This window comes from Cnephaeus nilssonii (assembly GCF_951640355.1).
Source record: "Cnephaeus nilssonii genome assembly, chromosome: X".
In the NCBI taxonomy this organism is placed as follows: domain Eukaryota; kingdom Metazoa; phylum Chordata; class Mammalia; order Chiroptera; family Vespertilionidae; genus Cnephaeus; species Cnephaeus nilssonii.
This window is the reverse complement of record NC_137071.1, coordinates 29948841-29966416: the sequence shown is the minus strand read 5'-3', so window position 1 is coordinate 29966416 and position 17576 is coordinate 29948841. Positions and strand designations below refer to the sequence as shown.

The following is a 17576-nucleotide window of genomic DNA, read 5'->3' as shown; positions in this document are numbered from 1 at the left end:
ATGGCTGTACTGTGGAACAGAAGGGGTCTCTGGGGCAGCGAGCTCACGTCCCGCAGCGGACATTCAAAAGTGGGGGAGCTGGGTGCCTGTCTGCTCGGGCACCAGGCCTTTCAGAAGCCTCCGCCGAGCCGGAGGCTTCTGAAATGCCTGGTGCACCAGCGGACAGGCACCCAGCTCCCCCACGATCGAAAGCGAAAGCGTGGGAGCTGGATGCCTGTCTGCTCGGGCACCAGGCCTTTCGGAAGCCTCTGCCGTGCTGGAGGCTTCCGAAAGGCCAGCTCCCCCACGATCAAAAGTGAAAGCGTGTAGGGAACCCTACACGTGCATGATTCAATCATGCACTGGGCCTCTAGTTTATTATATTTTTGGTTAAGAGAATTTAAAAGTACTATTGATTAGTATCATATCTACTAGTGCATTGGTGAAATCAATAAAGTACCTGCATTAAAAAAATTGCGGAGTGCCGAAACCGGTTTGGCTCAGTGGATAGAGCGTCGGCCTGTGGACTCAAGGGTCCCAGGTTCGATTCCGGTCAAGGGCATGTACCTTGGTTGCGGGTACATCCCCAGTAGGGGGTATGCAAGAGGCAGCTGATCGATGTTTCTCTCTCATCGATGTTTCTAACTCTCTATCCCTCTCTCTTCCTCTCTGTAAAAAATCAATAAAATGTCTTTAAAAAAAAATTGCTGAGTAAGGTGAGAAAATAAGGGGGGGGGGTGGGTGGGTGAAGAACAGATGAGGCCAACCAAAAAACAACAAGAACAACAACAAAACCATTTACTACAGAACGTTAAAAAAAAGAGAGAGATAGAAGAAGATATAACCAAGTGAAAGAATATACTGTGTTCATGGATTGGTAGAATTAACATAATTCAAGCGTCCATACTACTCAAAGCAATTTATAGATTCAATGTAACCCCTATTAAAATACCAATGGCATATATTGCAGATCAAGAAAAATACTCCAAAAATTTATATGGAAATAAAAAAGAACCCAAGTTCCTGTAGCAATCTTGAAAAAGAACAAAATTGGAGGGTCCACAATACCAGATATTAAGCTAGCCTACAAAGTCATTATAAACAAGATAGCCTGGTACTGGCACAAGAACAGGCATATAGATCAATGGAAGAGAACAGAGAACCCAGAAATCGACCCATGACATTATGCTCAATGAATGTTTGACAAAGGAGGCAAGACAGTTTCTTCAATAAATGGTGTTGGGAAAATTGGACAAGTACATACAAAAAAATGAAACTAGACCACCAACTTACACCATACAAAATATAAACTCAAAATGGATAAAGGACTTAAACATATGAAGGGAAACCATAAAAATACTAGAGGAATCCACAGGCAGCAAAATCTCAAACATATGCCGAAGCAATATCTTCACCAATACAGCTCCTAGGGCAATGGAAATTAAAGAGAAAATGAACAAATGGGACTATATCAAAATAAAAAGGCTTTTGCACAGCAAAAGAAGCCATCAACAAAACAACAAGAAAGCCCACTGCATGGGAGAACATATTTGCCAATGTTATCTCTGATAAAGGTTTTAATCTCCAACATTTACAGGGAACTCATAAAACTTAACAAAAGGAAGATAAACAACCCAATAAAAAAATGGGCAATGGACCTAAATGGATACTTTTTGAAAGAAGGCATAAGGAATGCCAAGAGACATATGAAAACATGCTCAAAGTCACTAATTATCTGAGAGATGCAAATGAAAACGACAATGCGGTACCATCTCACACCTGTCAGAATGGCTACCATCAACAAAGGACAAGTGCTAGAGATGATGCACAGAAAAAGGAACCCTCCTGAAATGCTGGTGGGAATGCAGACTGGTGCAGCCACTGTGGAGAACAGTATGGAGTTTCCTCAAAATACTGAAAATGGAACTCCCATTTGACCCAGTGATCCCACTTCTAGGATTATATCCCAAGAAACTAGAAACACCAATCAGAAAGGATATATGCACCCCTATGTTCATAGCAGCACAATTCACCATTGCTAAGATTTGGAAACAGCCTAAGTGCCCATCAGTAGATGAGTGGATTAAAAAAACCATAGTACATCCACAGAATGGAATACTATCCTGCTGTAAAAAGGAAGGAACTCCTACCATTTGCAACAGCATGAATGGAGCTGGAGAAATTAAGTGAAATAAGCCAGTCAGAGAAAGATAAATATCACATGATCTCACTCATTTGTGGAATATAATGAACAACATAAACCAATGAACAAAAACAGATCCAGAGACAGAGAAGCATTTAGCAAATGCTCAAACCTCAGAGGGAAGGTAGGTGAGGATGGGGGTAAGGGGGGAGATCAACCAAAGTACTTGTATGCATGCATAAAAGCATAAGCAATGGAAGCAGACAACAGGGGATGAGAGTGAGGGCAGGAATGGGTGTTGGGGGGATAAGGACACATTTGTAATACCTTAATCAATAAAGGAAAATAATTGACATACAACAATTAGCTGCTTTTTTACATGCCAATAATAGCTAAAACAAAACATTGGTACATCTATACTATGGAATACTATCCTGCTGTAAAAAGGAAGGAACTCCTACCATTTCCAACAGCATGGATGGAGATGGAGAGCATTATGCTATGTGAAATAAACCAGTCAGAGAAAGATAAATATCACATGATCTCACTCATTTGTGGATTATAATGAACAACATAAACTGAAGAACCAAAACAGATCCAGAGACAGAGAAGCATCGATCAGATGCTGAAACCTCAGAAGGAAGGTAGAGGAGTGTGGGGATAAGGGGGAGAGATCAACCAAAGGACTTGTATGCATGCATATAAGCCTAACCAATGGACGCAGACAACAGGGAGTGAGGGTAAGGGCACGATTGGAGGGTTGGGGGGGTGGCAATGGGTAGATAAAGACACATTTGTAATACCTTAATCAATAAAGGAAAAAAAACACAACAATACAAGAATAAACTCTGTTTCGCATACTCACACCTGTTAAAAAAAACAAAACAGATAAATCTTTAGCCACACCCATGAAAAAAAAGAGAGTGGGTTCAAATTTAAAAACTCAGAAATGAAAGAGGAGTGACAACTGATATCACAGAAATAAAAAAAGGTGTTAGAGAATACTATAAACAATTACACAACCACAAATTTGATGAACTAGAACAAATGGATTAATTCATAGACACGTAATTTTTCACGATTTAATCATGAAGAGACAGAAAATCTGAACAAACTAATTACTGTAAATAAAACTGAAGCAGTAATTAAAAAAACAAAAAACCTCCCAAAAAAACAAAAGTCCAGGCCAGATGGCTTCAACAGTAAATTCTACGAAGCATTCAAAGAAGAATTAATACCTATACTTCTCAAACTATGCCAAAAAGTTAAAGAGGAAGGAATGCTTGGAAACTCATTCTACAAGGCCAGCATTACCCTGATTCCAAAATCACACAAAATCACTACAAAAAAATTACAGGCCAATATCCCTAATAAATATTGATGCAAAAAATAACAACAAAGTATTAGCAAACAAAATTCAGTAATAGACTGAAAATATAACATATCATGATCAAGTAGGATTTATTCCAAAAGTTCACTATTTATAAATAATAAATGATCAGAAAGAAAAAATTGAAACAACAACCCCATTGCTAATTGCATCAAAAAGAGTAAAATACCTAGAAATAAATTTAACCAAGGAGATAAAGACTTGTATTCTGAATTCTATAAGACACTGACAAAAGCAACAGAAGAATACACAAAGGTATGGAAGGATATACCATGTTCATGGATTGGAAGAATTATTATCATTAAGATGTTCAGAGCTCCTAAAACTATCTACAGATTCAATGCAATCCCTAACAAAATATTGATGACATTTTTCACATAAGTAGAACAAATAATCCTAAAATTTTTATAAAACAACAAAAGACTTTGAATAGCAAATGCAATCTTGAGCAAGAAGAAAAGTTGGAGGTACCATGGCTATAAACTATATTACAAAGTTGTAGTAATCAAAACAGTATGGTACTGACACAAATACAGACACATAGATAAATGGAACAGATAAGAGAGCCCAGAAATAAACCCACACTTATATTGTCAATTGATCTACAACAAAGGAGGTGAGAATATACAACAGGGAAATGACAGTCTCTTCAGTAAATAATATTGGGAAAACTAGACAGATACATGCAAACAATTAAACCAGAAATAGTCCTTACACCATACACAGATATAAACTCAAAATAGTTAGAAACTTAACTATAAAATTTCAAAGCATAAAACTCCCAGAAGAAAATATTAGCAGTAAACATTACTAATCATCAAAACCATAATGAGATATCACCTCAACATGTCAGAATGGCTATTATAAAAAAAAAAGAAGGAATAACAAATGTTGGCAAGGATGTGAAAAAAAATAGAACTACCTTATGACTCAGCAATTCCACTTGGCTATTTATCCAAAGAAAATGAAAATAAAAATTTGGAAAGATTTTTACACTCTTATGTTCACTTCATGAAGCACTATTTATAATTGTACTAGAGGCCTGGTGCACGAAATTCATGCATGCGGGGGGGGGGGGGTTCCCTCAGCCCCGCAAGCACCCTCTCCAATCTGGGACCCCTTGGGGGATGTCTGACTATCTCTCGCAATCCAGGACAGCTGGCTCCTAACCACTCACTTGCCTGCCTGCCTGATCGCCCCTAACCCCTCTGCCTGTCTGCCTGATCATCCCTAATCACCTCTGCCTGCATGATTGCCCCTAACCAGCTTTGCCTGCCTGCCTGATCACCCTTAACTGCTCCCCTACCAGCCTGATTGCTCCTAACTGCTCCCCTGCTGGCCTGATCGCCCCTAACCACCTCTGCCTCACCCCACACTCGGGACCCAGGATTCCCTCCTCCAGCCGGTCACAGGCACCCGGGACCCGGGCTTCCCTCCCTCTAGCTGACTGCAGGCTCCCAGGACCTGGGCCAGCTTCACCTGGGCTGGCCGCAGCTGCAGGGGACCATGGGTGGGCTGCTTTGCCTGGGCTGCAGCCGCAGGTGCCCAGGATTGCAGAGTGAGTGGCTTGTTCCTTTCCCAGGCCACAGCCCTAGCCACTGTCACCCAGGACCGTGGGGCAGGCGACTTGTCCCTCTCCTGGGCCCCAGGCACAGCCACTGGCGCTCGGGACTGTGGGGTGGGCGGCTTGTCCCTCTACCAGGCTGCAGGCGCAGGCGCAGCTGCTGGCGCCCAGGACCGCGGGGCATATGGATTGTCCCTCTTCCAGGCCTAAGTGACTGTTACGATTGGACAACCAGACAACTGGCCAGTAGCTATGACGCACACTGACCATGCTCAATGCAGGAGCTTCCCCTTGGTGGTCAGTGCACTCCCACAGCCAACCTCCTGCAGCCAGCCAACCACCCACGGACCCACCCCACAGCTGGCCAAGTGGTCAGTGCATTCCCACAGCCAACCTCCTGTGGCCAGCCAAGCTCCCACAGTCCCTTCCCCCCAGCTGGCCAACCTCCCGCAGTCTTTCCCCCCAGCCAGCCAGCTCTGATTGGCCCTGATCACCGTCCAGGCCGAGGGACTCCACCTGTGCACAAATTCATGCACTGGAACTCTAGTTAAAAAAATGAGGACAATTTAATTTACCGTTGGAACAACATGAAGCATAACAACATCCTTATCACAGGGGTACTAGAAGGAGAAGAGAGAAAGCAAGAGATTGAGAAACTATTTGAAGGAATAATGACCAAAACTTTCTTAACCTGTTGAAGGAAAAAGCCACATAAGCCCAGGAAGTGCAGAGTCTAAAACAAGAGGACTCTAAAGAGGCCCACATCAAGACATATCATAATTAAAATTTCAAAGATTAATAGCAAAGAGAGAATCTTAAAAGAAGCAAGAGAAAGAGTTAGTTACCTAAAAGTGAGTTCCCATAAGATTGTCAGCAGAAACATTTAGGCTAGAATGGATTGGCATGAAATTTCAAAGGAATGAAAAGCAAGGACATACAATGAAGACTAGTTAAGCATCAAGGCTATCATTTAAAAATTGAAGAAATAAAAATTTCTCAGACAAGAAAAAATTAAAGGAGTCCATTATCACCAAAGCAGTATTACAAGAAATGGAAAAGAGAGATGGAGGAGGAGGAGAAGGAGGAAGAGGAGGAGGATGAGGAGGAGGAGGGAGAGGAGGGGGAGGAGGAGGAGGGAAAGGAGGAGGAGAGAAAAAGAGAAAGAGAAGGAGAAAAGTAGAACAGTTAAAAGACTAAAATGGCAATAAATTTGTACCTAACAATAATCACTGTAAATATAAATGGCTTAAATACGCCAATCAAAAGATATAGGGTAGCTGAATAATTAAGAAAATAAGACTCATATATGCTATCTATATGAAACCTTACATAGAACAAAAGATAAATATGGACTACAAGTAAAGGGATAGAAATAGATATTTCATGCAAATGGAAACCTAAAAATAGCTGGAGTAGCAATACTTATATCTGAGACTTTAAGACACTGTATAATAATAAAGGGAGTAATCTAACAAGAGGACATAACCCTTATAAACATTCACACACCCAACATAGGAGCACCAAATAAAGAAAGCAAATCTAGATAGACATAAAGGGATAGATCCACAGTAATCCTATATAATAAAGAGGTAATATGCAAATTAACCATCATGCCATCACAAGGTGGCTGCACCCACAGCGGAGGTGGAGTTCCAATAACAAGCAATCAGCAGGGACCTGAGGATGCATAGATTGAGGCCGGGGCGGGGGACCAAAGGCTGCACCCTCCGCCCAGTGGGGCTTGACAGGGGTCCTCAGGCCATGCCCCTCGCCCCGGTGCCAGGCCAGGGGACCTGAGGCTGTTCCCCCTGCCCTGGCGCAAGGCCAGAAGACCTGAGGCTAGACCCCCTGCCCAGTGGGGCTTGACGGGGGACCTCAGGCCATGCCCCCTGCCTGATAGGGCTTGATGGGGTACCTCAGGCTACATCCCCTGCCAGGCAGGGCTTGATGAGGGACCTCAAGGCGCACCCCCCACCCCAGTGCTGGGCTGGGGGACCTCAGGCCATGCCCTTCACCCCAGGCCAGGAACCTGAGGCCATGCATCCCCGCCTGGCAGGGCTTGATAGGGGTGGGGCCAGCCAGGTCTGGATCTCGCCCAGTGGGGGTGGGGCTGGCCAGGTTAGGGTCTTGGTGTAATTTCGAGGCATGCGTGGGTGGGCGGGGACCTGACTCTGGGTCCTGCGGCGCGCCCCAGACTCTGACAGGAGGAAGATTTTCATATACATTTTACTAATTTTCTTTCATCTCTGACACTTCTATTATAAAGGTCAAATAGCAATCCTATCTATAAAACAGTAATATGCAAATCATCACTCCGCTACACTCACAAGCCACGCCCACCGGCCACACCCACCGGCCAATCAGAAAGGGAATATGCAAATAAACCTAACCAAGATGGCTGCAGCCTCGGAGAGCAGTTGTTGGAACTGGGATATTGGAGCCGAAGATCAGAGGGGAAGATCAGAGCCAGCAGGGGTCCCCCACAGGTGATCAGAGCCAGCTGGGGTCCCCTGCAGGCGATCGGAGCCAGCTGGGGGTCCCTGTCCAGGGCCCGAGCCTCAGCCAGAGGCTTGCAGCATTGGCTGGGGGTGGAGCTGGGCCACTGGAACCAGCTGGGGTCTCCTGCCGTGATTGGAGCCAGCTGGGGGTCCCTGACCAGGGCCCAAGCCTCAAACAGAAGCTTGAGGCCTTGGCCTTGGATGGAGCGGGGGATAGAGCCATCTGGGGGGTCCCTGCCCAGGGGCCGAGCCTCAAACAGAGGCTTGCAGCATTGGATGGGGGCGGAATGGGGAGATCAGAGCCAGCTGGGGGTCCTGCCCAGAGCCCAAGCCTTGGCCAGAGGCTTGCAGCCTTGGCCGTTGGGGCGGAGCCTGGTGATCGGAGCCTGGCGATCAGAGCCAGCTGGGCTCCCCTGAGGGCGATCGGAGCCAGCTGGGGGTCCCTGCCCAGAGCCCAAGCCTCTGCCAGAGGCTTTAGGCGTTGGCTGGGGGTGGAGCCCACGAGCGGAGCCAGCTGGGGGTCCCTGCAGGTGATTGGAGCCAGCTGGGGGTCCCTGCCCAGGGCCCAAGCCTCAGCCAGAGGCTTTAGGCCTTGGCTTGGGGTGGAGCCCTCCAGCGGAGCCAGCTGGGGTCCCTTGCAGGTGATCCGAGCCAGCTGGGGGTCCCTGCCCAGAGCCCAAGCCTCTGCCAGAGGCTTGCGGCCTTGGCCGCTGGGGCGGAGCCTGGCAATCAGAGCAAGCTGGGGTCCCCTGTGGGCGATCGGAGCCAGCTGGGGGTCCCTGCCCAGAGCCCAAGCCTAGAGGCTTGCAGCCTTGGCCGTGGGTGGAGCCGGGCGATAGAGCCAGCTGTGGGTGTCTGTGGGCAATTGGAACCAGCTGGGGGTCCCTGCCCAGGGCCCGAGCCTCAAACAGAGGCTTGCGGCCTTGGCTGGGGGTAGAGCAGGGCGATCAGAGCCAGCTGGGGGTCCCTGCCCAGGGCTGGAGGCTTTAGGCCTTGGCAGGGGTGGAGCCGGAGATCACAGGAGATAGGTGTGAACTACAGAGGAAATACCTTTTCTGACCACACATTGGCTAAGCTCCCTGTATGCCACTGGTAATATTCTTAGTAACTTGGGTATAAGAATCCAAAAAAGTGATCTAGGGCTTTTCCACCACACTCCTGGAGAAAAAAATGAAGGTCCGCTGCTGGAGGGCTAAGAAATGTCATAACCTGCCCTACACGGTTTGGCTCAGTGGATAATGTCTAGGTTTGCCAACCGCAGAGTCCAGGTTAGATTCTGATCAAGGGCATGTACCTAAGTTGCAGGCTCCTCCCTGGCTGGGGCCCAGGTCAGGGCTCAGGAAGGAGGCAAGCAATCTAAGTATTCCTCTCACTTTGATGTTTCTCTCTGTCTTTCCCTTTCTCTTTCACATTCTCTAAAAGTCAATGGAAACATATACTCAGGTGCGGATAAAAAAAAAAAAGAAAGAAATGTCATCCTATCTAATAAAAGAGTACTATGCAGATTGATCATCACTGCAACACACAATATAGCTGCCCCCATGTGGTCAAAGATCCTGCCCCCATGTGGACACAAGATGGCAACCACAAGATGGCCAGCAGGAGAGGGCAGTTGGGAGGCACCCGGCCTGCAAGGGAGGGCAATTGAGAAGGACCAGGCCTGCAAGGGAGGGCAGTTGGAGGTGATCAACCCTGCAGGAGAGGGCAGTTAGGGGTAACCAGGCCGGCAGAGGAGGGAAGTTGGGGGCAAACAGGCTGGCAGCAGAGTGGTTAGGGGTGATCAGGCTGGCAGGCAGAAGCGGTTAGGGGCAATCAGGAAGGCAGGCAGGCAAGCAGTTGGGAGCCAGCAGTCCTGGATTGTGAGAGGGATGTCCGACTGCCCTCAAGGCAGTCGGACATCCCTTGAGGGGTCCCAGATTGGAGAGGGTACAGGCTGGGCTGAGGGACAACCCCCCTCCGTGCACGAATTTCGTGCACCAGGCCTCTAGTATTAAAATATTTTCTCTAATTAATTCCCTTTTAATGTGCACGAATTTCACATGCACCTGGCCACTAGTACAGTCATAATAGGGGATTTTAACACCTCACTGACATCAATGGATAGATCTTCAGGACAGAAAATCAACAAGAAATCAGCAGCCTTAAATGACACAAAAGACCAGATACATTTAATTGATATATTAAGAGCATTTTACCCCAAAGCATCAAACTATACATTCTTTATAAGTGTACATGGAACATGATCCAGCAGAGACTATATATTATGACACAAAATAAGTCTCAAAAAGTTAAGATTGAAATCATATCAAGCATCTTTCTGAACATGTTGGCATGAAACTTGAAATCAAATCACAAGGAAAAAATTGAAAAACTCACAAACACATGGAATCTAAATAACAGATTACTAAAAAATGATTGGGTTAAAAATGAGATCACAGTATAATTCAAAAGATATCTTGAAACAAATGAAAAGGAGAACACAACAACCCAAAAGCTATGGAACATAGTGAAGGCAGTCATAAAATGGAAATTTGTAGGATTGTAGGCCTACTTATAGAAATGAAAATAATCCCAAGTAAAGAATCTAATTTTACACTTAAATAATCTAGAAAAAGAAAAACTAACAAAGCCAAAAGTTAATAGAAGAAAATAAATTAATACCAGAAAAGAAATAAACAAGACTCTAAAAAAAAAAGCAGTACAAAAGATCAATGAATCCATCCAAGAGCTGTTGCTTTGAGGAGGTGAACCAGACTGACAAACTTTAACCAGATTCATCAAGAAAAAAAAAAAGGACCCAAATAAATAAAATGAGAAATAAGAGAGGAAATGTAATGACTGACTCCACAGAAATACAAGGGATTGTAAGAAAATATTAAGAATAACTATATGTCAACAAACTGTACAATCTAAACAAAATGAAAAAAATACTAGAAACATACAACCATCTAAAAATCAATGAGATAAAATCAGAGAACCTGAATAGATAGATTACAACAAGTGAAATTAAAGCACTAATGAAAAACACTTCCAACAAAAAGAATACTGGATAGCTTCAAAAGAGAAATTTATCAAACTTTCAAATTAAAATGAAAACCTATCCTCCTCAAAATATTCCAGAACATTCAAGAGAAGGGGATACTCCCAAGCTCATTTTACCAGGCTAGCATTATCCTAATTCTAAAACCAGATAAAGACACTACAAAGAAAGAAAATTATAGGACAACTAGAGGCCCGGTGCACGAAATTCGTGCACGGGGATCCCTCAGCCCAACCTGCACCCTCTACAATCCAGGAGTTCTCAGAGGATATCCTACTGATGGCTTAGGCCCACTCCCCATGGTTCTCTGCTCTCTGCGGGGCCTGGAGGTTTCCCTGCAGCCATGGAGATGAAGCCCCCATGCCCTGCTGTCGCTCTCTGCCTGCTGCCACCATGTGCCATGTGAAGGAAGCCCCAATGCCCTGCAGTGTGCTCTGTCTGCCGGGCCTGGGGACTTCCCAGACACAGACACACTAAGGAAGCCCCCATGTCCTGTTGTCCAGGCTCTGTCTGCGGGGCCTGGGGGTGTTCTCACTGCCACTGCCCACTAAGGAAGCCCCCAAGCCCTGCTGTCTGGGCTCTGTCTGCCATGTCTGGGGACTTCCCTGCCACTGCCCCACTAAGGAAGCCGCCATGCCCGGCTTTGCAGGGCCTGGCGGCTTCCCAGCTGCCGAGATCAGGAAGCCACCATGTCCTGCTCTGGTGGCACTGGAGTCTTCCCGATCACTGCGGTGACCATCGGGAAGACGCCATGCCCTGCTCCTCCACCAGCTCCATGTGTGCAGGGCCTGGCGTCTTCCCAATTGCCGCGGCGACAGGCCCTGCTTCTCCGCCAGCTCGGTGTGTGCAGGGCCTGGCATCTTCCCGATCACCGCGACGACCATAGGGAAGACGCCATGCCCTGCTCCTCTGCTGGCTCCGTGTGCGCAGGGCCTGGTGGCTTCCTGCTGCCGCAGCGACAGACCCTACTCCTCCGCCGGCTCCGTGTGTGCAGGGCCTGGTGGCTTCCCGCTGCCGCAGCACTAAGGAAGCAACCATGCCCTGCTCTCAGTGCTCTGTTTGCTGGTGGGACAGGCCAGACACTCCAGCAGCGGAGGTGAGGGGACTGGGCGCGCCCATCTTGTGGGTATGGCGGTCGCCATTTTTGTTGTGGAGTGATGCCTAATTTGCATATTATTCTATTATTAGATAGGATATTCCTGATGAACATAGATGCTAAAATCCTCAAAAATATTTGCAAACTGGATCCAGCAATACATTAAAAAAATCATACAACATGATCAAGTGGGATTTATTCCTGGAATGCAAAATTGGTACAATATCCACAAATCAATGTGATACACCACATAAACGAAATGAAAGCTAAAGCTCACATGATAATATCAATAGATGCAGATAAAATTTGTGAGAAAATCCAGTACCCATTTATCATAAAATCTCTCAACAAAGTGGGAAAAAGAATATACCTCAACATAATAAAGGCTATATATGACAAACCCACAGCCACCATGTTACTCAATGGGCAAAAACTAAAAGTGCTTCCTTTAAGGTTAGAAATAAGACAAGTATGTCTGCATCCACCACTCTTATTCAACATAGTACTGGAAGTCCTAGCCACAGCAATTAGACAGAAGACATAAAAGGCATGAAAATTAGAAATGAGGACGTGAAACAGTCATTATTTTCAGATGACATGACACCGTACATAGAAAACCCTAAAGGTTCCACCAAGAAACTACTAGAACTAATAAAAGAATTCAGTAAAGTAGCCAGATACAAAATAAACATTCAGAAATCAGTTGTATCTTTATACACCAATAGTGAATTATTAGAAAGATAAATTAAGAAAACAATCCATTTCACAATTACTTCAAAAAAATATCTAGGAATAAATTTAACCAAGTATATGAAAGATCTGTACTCATAAAATCATAGGACACTGGAAAAAAAATCGAAGAAGATATAAGTAAGTGGAAGCATATCCATGTTCATGGATAGGAAAAATGAATATCATCAAATGTCCATAATCCCCAAAGCAATCTATAGATTTAGCTCAATTCCTATCAAGACACCAATGATGTATTTGACAAAACTAGAATAAATCTTCCAACATTTTATAAGGAACCTCAAAAGAACTTGAAGAGGCACAGCAATCTTGAGAATGAAGAACAAAGTTGGAGGAATCATGCTACCTACTATCAAATTATACTACGAGGCCACAGTAATCAAAACAGCATGGCACTGGCATAAAAACAGGTATGTACATCAAAGAAACCCAATAGAGAGTACAGGATTAAAACCATGCCTTTATGGTCAAATACTATTTGACAAAGGAGGCCAGAAAATACAATGAGGTAAAGAAAGTCTATTCAATAAATGGTGTTGGAAAAATTGGACAGATACATTTTTTAAAAAAGAAACTAAATTAGCTTCTTATACCACACAGAAGTATAAACTTAAAATGGATTAAAGACTTAACTGTAAGATTTGAAACCATAAAAATTCTAGAAAAATACAGGCAGTAAAATCTCAGACATAACCCATAGCATTATTTTTGCCAGTATATCTCCTCAGGCAATGGAAAGAAAAAAATAATGGTATTACATCAAACTAAAAAGCTTCTGCATAGCAAAAGAACACATCAACAAAATGAAAAGGAAATCCACTGAATGGGAAAATATATTTGCCAATGATACATCTGATAACAGGTTAATTTCCAAAAAATATCATGAACTTATACAAGTCAACATCAGGAAGACAAAGAATCCAATTAAAAATGGGCAAAGGACCTGAACATAGACTTCTCCAAAGAGGACATAGAGATGGTCAATAAACATCTGAAAAGTCGTTCGACATCACTAATCATCATAGAAATGCAAATTAAAACCACAATGAGATATCACCTTACACCTGTCAGAATGCCTATCATCAATATAACAAAAAACAAATTTTTGTGAGGATGAGAAAAGGGAACCCTTGTGCACTCTTAGTAAGAATACAGATTGGTGCAGCCACTGTAGAAAACAGTATGGAGTTTCCTCAAAAAGTTAAAAATGGAACTACCTTATGACCCAGCGATTCCACTTCTGGGAATATATCCAAAGAAACACAAAACACTAACTCGAAAGAATATCTGTACCCATATATTCATTGAGCAGAATTTATAATAGATAAGATCTGAAAACAGCCCAAGTGCCCACCAGTAGATGAGTGGATCAAAGAAAATGGTATAGTTTCACAATGGAATACCATTTAGCCATAAAAAAGAAAGAAATCTTATCTTTTGCAACAGAATGCATGGACCTAAAGAGTATTAAGCTAAGTGAAATAAGCCAGTCAGAGAAAGACAAGTACCATATGATTTCACTCATATGTGGAATCGAATTAACAAAATAAACTGCTGAACAAAATACATGCAGAGACATAGAAACATGGAACAGATTGTTTAATCTCAGAGGGAAGGTGGTGGGTGGGAAGGTGAATGGGTGAGTGGGAAGAGATAAACCAAAGAACTTGTATGCATATGTGCATAACCCATGGACACAGACAATAGCATGGTGAAAGACTAGGGCAGGGAGCGGGCTAGAAAGGGTCAATGCGGGGGGAAAGGGAACATCGGTAATACTTTCAACAAAAAAGACAACTTTAAAAAAAAACAGACTCACAGAGAACAGACTAAGAATTGTCAGAGATTAGGGGTTTGGGGGCCTTTTTGAAAAAGATAAAGGGATCAAGAAAAAAAAAACCTTATAGACACAGACAACAGTATGGTGATAAGCAGAAAGAAAAGATGTGGGGGAGTTAAAAGGGAGTAAAGGGGGGATAAATGGTGATGGAAATAGACTTGATTTGGGGTGGTGAACACACAATATAATACACATACGATATATTATACAAGTGTACACCTGAAAATATAATTGTATTAACTAATGTCACCTCAGTAAATTCAATTAAAATGTATAAATGGCATAAAGATAGTCAAACAGATCAATGGAATAGAATAATATGTCTAGATATATACCTTCATTTTTTTATTTTGCAATAGTGTTTAATTTTGATATTTTTACATGATTTTTATAAATGGCAACTATTTTTTAATTTATTTATAGTTTATTACAAATCCATTGAATATTCTGGAATGTATGGAGTCAGAGAGCAAGATCAAGAAAAATGGTTGAACAGCAAAATTTAGGAGTAAGTACAATCTGAATTTATAATTTATTTAGAAAACACTCATTTTATTTGCTTTTTAATTTTTTGAGGGGTTCTTCTTTTTGAAACTTTTCTTTTTCCTGATGATACTTTTCACATCTCTGTTGTGTAGCCAGTCATCACGTTCAGCCTCCCATCTAAGCTGTTTGAGACTTGCATTATCTTTGTTAGCCATGGCATTCATGCCAATGTTGTCAAACTTGGATCCCATATTTTCATCCAATAGGTGTCCAAACTCTTCAGCAGATACAAATAGGTTGGAGTCACTGAAATTTCTTTTCTTTTTCTTCCTGGGTCCTTGAAATGATTCAGCAAAGTCAAAATCATTTGCACTTTTCCTCTTGCTTTTATTAGAATTGACTTCGGAGCTCACTTCATCATTAAGGTCTTGAATGCCCTCACTCATCATCCAACACATCCATAAATGCTCCTCCATCTTCATCAATTTCAGTAAATTCTTCATTCATACTTCCTAATGAAACTTCATCATCATCTAAGTTATCAAGGTCATCATCACTATCTTCTGAATCTTCATCTTCTGGCTCACCCTTAGCTCCTTTTCTTTTCTTTTTCATGTTGCCAGCAAAATCAAAATCATCCTTCCCAGAGGTGAAACAGTTATCATCTTCAAATGTATCAATCATCTTTTCAAATTCCACATCATCCACATCTTCTATACTTTCTTCATCTGCATCCAGTTTTTGTTTCTCTTTAACAATAGCAGCTTTTTTATAATACCTATAAAAAAAAAACACTTCATCCACTGGTATTTGGCTTTCTTCTTTTGCAAGGAACTCCTTACTGTTCACAGCAAGACTACGGATATCCTTTATAAAATGTTTTCTTTTTGGTTGCATCACAACACTATCTGTGTTTTCTTTGCCTTTATGTGGCTTTGGATTTCGGTATACAAATCGATCCAAGAGTCTCATTAGTGTGAAATTCTGCAGTGGGTCCCCTGAATACTGAATATAATTTCCCTGAAGGATAGTTTTTGCAAATAGAGCCACAGAAGGATGAAAATGTTCAGATAACTTTTTGAGTTCCCAAAAACTTGTGTTTTCAGCTCCACAGAACAAAGGGTTTCTACTGAATGGATCGTATGTGTTTAACTGTTTGCCACCTTTCAAATTATCAAAGTGTACCCAAGATGCAGACTCTGATTTTTTGGTTTCCATATGATTTTTAGACACAGTTTCTTCTGTCTCAACTTTTTTTCATTGTACCTGTTTCTTTATCTGCATCAGTGAATGTTTCTATGTCTTCATAATCATTTATGTCAATAAAATTTTCTTCATCATCAGATTCTGGATGATCAGTTAGTTGACTCTTTAACCCTGGTTTTGCTTTTAGGATCTCAGACACAAGATATAAAGTTCCACATATGAATGGTGGCATCTGTTCACAAGTAACTTGAAGTAACCTCTTCACAAAAGCCTTCACCCTTCGCAACACGATGTCAGCTTTCAGAGACTTTTAGACAAGGTTAAGAAACATGGCTTGTTTTGAACATGTCATTAACCCTGGGTCCAACATCTTCCTTGGTGCCTCCAAGCCGTAATACTTCCTCCATGGAGAACCCATTCTCGGCTTCATTATCATCCTCGTCGTCTTCGTCCGAATCTTCTATCCTCCCGTCAGGACCCCAGGGCCGCTCGGCATGGAACTCCAAAGGTTTCTTCTACCTTCATTTTTTGGGGTCAATTGATTTGCAAGAAAAAATTCAAGGTAATTTTGTGAAGAAAACAGTGTTTACCAATGATGATGCTACAACAATAGATATTTCAATACAGGGTGGGTCAAAAGTAGGTTATGGTTATGAGTATTCGAAATACAGAGTTTATCCTTGTATTATTACTTATTAATTATTGTATTATTTTCCATATGAACAACTATAAACCTACTTTTGTCCCACCCTGTATAAATAAGAGACGGCAACTACAACAAATATATCTATCACCACATACTAAAATGAACTGAAAATAGATTATAAATTTAAATGTAAAACTTAAAACTAAAAAACTTCTAGAAAACATAGGAGAAAAATATTTATGGCCTGGGATTAGACAAATATCCCTTAAGTAGGACAGCAAAACATAATTTATTTAAAAACTCAAAATGCATAAAGGACTTAAACATAAGACAGGAAAGCATAAAAATCCTAAAAGGATCCATAGGCTACAAAATATAAGACATATGTCCTAGCAATATCTTTACCAATACAGCTCTAGGAAAATGGAAACTAAGGAGAAAATAAACAAATGAGACTACATCAAAATAAAAAAACTTCTGCACAGCAAAAGAAACCATCAACAAAATAACAAGAAAGCCCACTGCATGGGAGAATATATTTACCAATGTTATCTCCAATAAGGGTTTAATCTCCAAAATGTATAGGAACTCATAAAACATAACAAAAGGAAGATAAACAATCCATTTAAAAAAAATGGGCAAAGGACCTAAATAGATACTTTTCGAAAGAGGAAATACAGAAAGCCAAAAGACATATGAAAACATGCTCAAAGTCACTAATCATCCAAGAGATGCAAATCAAAACAAAGAGTTACCATCTCACACCTGTGAGAATGGCTATCATCAACAAATCAACAAACAACAAGTGCTGGCATGAATGTGGAGAAAAAGGAACCCTCATGCACTGCTGGTGGGAATGCAGACTGGTGCAGCCACTGTGGAAAACAGTATGGAGTTTCCTCAAAATATTAAAAATGGAACTCCCATTTGACCCAGTG

At 42.4% G+C, this 17576-nt stretch overlaps 1 protein-coding gene and 1 pseudogene across 4 annotated transcripts in view; both read right to left on the bottom strand.

Moving 5' to 3' along the window:
• Window positions 1-17576, bottom strand: part of RPS6KA6 (ribosomal protein S6 kinase A6) — a gene marked incomplete at its 5' end in the record, with an annotated part of 215953 nt that overhangs the window by 124641 nt on the left and 73736 nt on the right. The gene's annotated exons all lie outside the window — the stretch shown is intronic.
• On the bottom strand, window positions 14864-16410 carry LOC307095991 (CCAAT/enhancer-binding protein zeta-like; annotated as a pseudogene). The gene has a single exon. The product of its transcript is annotated as a CCAAT/enhancer-binding protein zeta-like (transcript).